The 4,865-nt window shown below is 39.4% G+C and overlaps 1 long non-coding RNA gene across 1 annotated transcript; it reads right to left on the bottom strand.

Moving 5' to 3' along the window:
• Window positions 1-1,978: 1,978 nt before the first annotated feature.
• Window positions 1,979-2,613, bottom strand: LOC133362013 (uncharacterized). Its single transcript, XR_009757446.1, has 3 exons — window positions 2,536-2,613; window positions 2,086-2,373; window positions 1,979-2,021 (listed from the first exon to the last, which is right to left on the bottom strand). It is a non-coding gene; the product is annotated as an uncharacterized LOC133362013 (long non-coding RNA).
• Between the last annotated feature and the right edge of the window lie 2,252 nt (window positions 2,614-4,865).

The following is a 4,865-nucleotide window of genomic DNA, read 5'->3' as shown; positions in this document are numbered from 1 at the left end:
TCCTTAATCTCGTAAGGGTTAAATTATATTCTAATGTCCGTACAAAGTTGCTATTGTTTTAAATGTCTAAAGTTAACTAATCTTGTAAGGTTTATATTATATTCATCTATACAAAGTTACTGCTATTCTAAATGTCTAAAGTTAACTAAACTTGTAAGGTTATATGATCACAATCGATACAAAGTTGCTGTTATTATCAATGTATATATGTAACGAATATCGTAAGGTATTTTATAATGTCTCTAAAAAGTTACTGTTATTTAAAATATCTATTTACCTAATCTCGTAAGGTTAAATTATATTCATGTCAACAAAGTTACTGTTATTATAAACGCTTCTGATCATCTATACAAAGTTAACGTTATTTTAAATCTCAATATGTAACTAATATCGTAAGGTTATATTTTAATCTCTGTACAAAGTTGCTATTGTTTTAAATGTGTATATGTTACTAATCTTGTAAGGGTATATTATCATCATCTATACAAAGTTACTCTGATTTTAAACGTCTATTTCCTTAATCTCGTAAGGGTTAAATTATATTCTAATGTCCGTACAAAGTTGCTATTGTTTTAAATGTCTAAAGTTAACTAATCTTGTAAGGTTTATATTATATTCATCTATACAAAGTTACTGCTATTCTAAATGTCTAAAGTTAACTAAACTTGTAAGGTTATATGATCACAATCGATACAAAGTTGCTGTTATTATCAATGTATATATGTAACGAATATCGTAAGGTATTTTATAATGTCTCTAAAAAGTTACTGTTATTTAAAATATCTATTTACCTAATCTCGTAAGGTTAAATTATATTCATGTCAACAAAGTTACTGTTATTATAAACGCTTCTGATCATCTATACAAAGTTAACGTTATTTTAAATCTCAATATGTAACTAATATCGTAAGGTTATATTTTAATCTCTGTACAAAGTTGCTATTGTTTTTAAATGTGTGTATGTTACTAATCTTGTAAGGTTATATTATAATCATCTATACAAAGTTACTCTGATTTAAAATGTTTATTTACATAATCTCGTAAGGGTTAAATTATATTCGAATGTCCATACAAAGTTGCTATTGTTTTAAATGTCTAAAGTTACCCAATCTTGTAAGGTTTATATTATATTAATCTATACAAAGTTACTGATATTCTAAATGTCTAAAGTTAACTAATCTAGTAAGGTTAAATTACAATCATCTACACAAAGTTACTCTGATTTAAAATGTATATATGTAACAAATATCGTAAGGCTATATTATGATTATACAAAGTTACTCTTTTGATAAATGTATCTAATGTAACTAATATCTTAAGGATATGTTATCATCTCCATACAAATGTAGGCATTTCGATTTACGTATAAATGTATCTATGATTCACTCATATCGGAAGGTTTTATTATATACCGATTTAAAGCTTTCGTGACTGCAGGGTTTCATCTACTTGGTTCTTTCGGTAAAGTCATCACGTAGAAGGGAAGTAATAAAATAATAAAAATAAAACATAATACAATAAAATTATCACGACGTTTCGGCCACAACGCAAGCAGCCGTCCTCAGGTGAAGAACAGGTCTGTCGGAAAGACAGCGTCTGAATGAAACACCACCAGGCTTGGAACCCAGCTTAAATATACGCTCCAAGCCTGGTGCTGTTTCATTCAGACGCGGTCTTTCCGACAGACCTGTTCTTGGGAACACCACCAAGCTTGGCAGCGTATATTTAAGTATATATTTAAGTATATACGCTGCCAAGCCTGGTGGTGCTCATTCAGACGCTGTCTTTCCGACAGCCCTGTTCATTCAGACGCTGTTTTTCCGACAGACCTGTTCATTCAGACGCTGTCTTTCCGACAGACCTGTTCATTCAGACGCTGTCTTTCCGACAGACCTGTTCATTCAGACGCTGTCTTTCCGACAGACCTGCTCATTCAGACGCTGTTTTTCCGACAGACCTGTTCATTCAGACGCTGTTTTTCCGACAGACCTGTTCATTCAGACGCTGTCTTTCCGACAGACCTGTTCATTCAGACGCTGTTTTTCCGACAGACCTGTTCATTCAGACGCTGTCTTTCTGACAAACCTGTTCATTCAGACGCTGTCTTTCCGACAGACCTGTTCATTCAGACGCTGTCTTTCCGACAGACCTGTTCATTCAGACGCTGTCTTTCCGACAGACCTGTTCATTCAGACGCTGTCTTTCCGACAGACCTGTTCATTCAGACGCTGTCTTTCCGACAGACCTGTTCATTCAGACGCTGTCTTTCCGACAGACCTGTTCATTCAGACGCTGTCTTTCCGACAGACCTGTTCATTCAGACGCTGTCTTTCCGACAGACCTGTTCATTCAGACGCTGTCTTTCCGACAGACCTGTTTCATTCAGACGCTGTCTTTCCGACAGACCTGCTCATTCAGACGCTGTCTTTCTGACAGACCTGTTCATTCAGACGCTGTCTTTCTGACAGACCTGTTTCATTCAGACGCTGTCTTTCCGACAGACCTGTTCATTCAGACGCTGTCTTTCCGACAGACCTGTTCATTCAGACGCTGTCTTTCCGACAGACCTGCTCATTCAGACGCTGTCTTTCCGACAGACCTGTTCATTCAGACGCTGTCTTTCCGACAGACCTGTTCATTCAGACGCTGTCTTTCCGACAGACCTGTTCTTCACCTGAGGACGGCTGCTTGCGTTGTGGCCGAAACGTCGTGAGAATTGTATATTTTATTGTTTAATTTTTATTATTTTATTATTTCCCTTCTACGTGACTTTACCGAAAGAACCAAGAAGATATATTATATTCATCGATGGAAAATTCACGTTATTTTAAGTGTCTAAATGTAGCGAATCTCGTGAGGGTTAGATCGTAATTATCTCCACAAAATCTGGGTTTATACTTAAAGAATTTAGTAATATTATGTTAATTCGTGTGTAATAGCCCTAATCATTGTGATTAATATAATACAATTATATTGTTACATATGATATCATCACTGTTATATTATTAAATGTTATTCAGATTGCCTAATCGTTGTGATGATAATGTAATTATATGATATATTTGATAATTATATTATAATAGTATTACAGTATTACCTGGGGGAGCTTTGTCTGTGTGTGTATCATAGGTGGTGCTACTCGCTACTAGCAGCACTGAGTGAGTGAGTGAATGTGTGAGTGTGTGAATGAGTGAGTGTGAGTGAGTGTGTGAGTTAGTGAGTGTCTGAGTAAGTGAGTGTGTGAGTGAGTGTGTGTGTGAGTGAGTGTGAGTGAGTGTGTGAGTGTGTGAGTGAGTGAGTGTGTGAGTGTGTGAGTGAGTGTGTGAGTTAGTGAGTGTGTGAGTAAGTGAGTGTGTGAGTGATTGTGTGAGTGAGTGAGTGTGTGAGTGTTTGAGTGAGTGTGTGTGAGTGTTTCAGTGAGTGTGTGAATGAGTGTGTGATGATTGTGTGAGTGTGTGAGTGAGTGTCTGTGTCAGTGTGTGAGTGAGTGTGTGATTGTTTGAGTGATTGTGTGAGTGAGTGAGTGTGTGAGTGAGTGAGTGTGTGAGTGAGTGTGTGAGTGAGTGTGTGAGTGAGTGTGTGAGTGAGTGAGTGTGTGAGTGTGTGAGTGTGTGAGTGAGTGTGTGAGTGAGTGTGTGAGTGTGTGAGTGAGTGTGTGAGTTAGTGAGTAAGTGAGTGTGTGAGTGAGTGTGTGAGTGAGTGTGTGATTGTTTGAGTGTGTGAGTGAGTGTGTGAGTGAGTGCGTGTGTGAGTGAGTGTGTGATTGTTTGAGTGAGTGAGTGAGTGTGTGATTGTGCCTGACTGTGTGAGTGTGAGCGATTGGGTGAGTGTGTGAATAGATGAGTGTGTGTTACTCTGCAAGTGTGTGTGTGTAAATATTTGCGTAGTGTGATTGTGTGCAAGCGAGTGTGTAATTGTAAGCGAGCGTGTGTGTCTGTGTGTTTGTGTCTGAGTGCATGTATGTGTGTTGGTGCGTGAGTGTGCGAGTGTGTGTGTGAGCGAGTGTGTGGGTATATATAAATGTGTGTGTGTGAGTGAGTGAGTGAGTGTGTGAGTGAGTGAGTGAGTGTGTGAGTGAGTGTATGAGTGAGTGTGTGTGTGTGTTTGTGTCTGAGTGCATGTGTGTGTGTTGGTGCGTGAGTGTGTGTGTGAGTGAGTGTGTGTGTGTGAGTGAGTGTGTGTGAGTGAGTGTGTGTGAGTGCGTGTGTGAGTGTGTGAGTGCGTGTGTGTGAGTGAGTGTGTGTGTGTGAGTGCGTGTGTGTGTGTTTGTGTCTGAGTGCATGTATGTGTGTTGGTGCGTGAGTGTGTGTGAGCGAGTGTGTGTGTGAGCGAGTGTGTGGGTATATATAAATGTGTGTGTGAGTGAGGGTGTGTGTGAGTGAGTGAGTGTGCGAGTGTGTGTGTTTGTGTCTGAATGCATGTATGTGTGTTGGTGCGTGAGTGTGTGAGTGTGTGTGTGAGCGAGTGTGTGGGTATATATGTGTGTGTGAGTGTGTGAGTGAGTGTGTGTGTGAGTGTGTGTGTGTTTGTGTCTGAATGCATGTATGTGTGTTGGTGCGTGAGTGTGTGAGTGTGTGTGTGAGCGAGTGTGTGGGTATATATATATGTGTGTGTGAGTGTGTGAGTGAGTGTGTGTGCGAGTGTGTGTGTTTGTGTCTGAATGCATGTGTGTGTGTTGGTGCGTGAGTGTGTGAGTGTGTGTGTGAGCGAGTGTGTGGGTATATATATATGTGTGTGTGAGTGTGTGTGTTTGTGTCTGAATGCATGTATGTGTGTTGGTGCGTGAGTGTGCGAGTGTGTGTGTGTGAGCGAGTGTGTGGGTATATATAAATGTGTGTGTGAGTGTGTGAGTGAGTGTGTGTGTG

Source organism: Lethenteron reissneri, unplaced genomic scaffold (genome assembly GCF_015708825.2).
Source record: "Lethenteron reissneri isolate LAM-NWPU_2019-01 unplaced genomic scaffold, ASM1570882v1 scaffold_133, whole genome shotgun sequence".
Taxonomy (NCBI): Eukaryota; Metazoa; Chordata; class Hyperoartia; order Petromyzontiformes; family Petromyzontidae; genus Lethenteron; species Lethenteron reissneri.
This window is presented reverse-complemented; position numbering and strand designations above follow the sequence as displayed.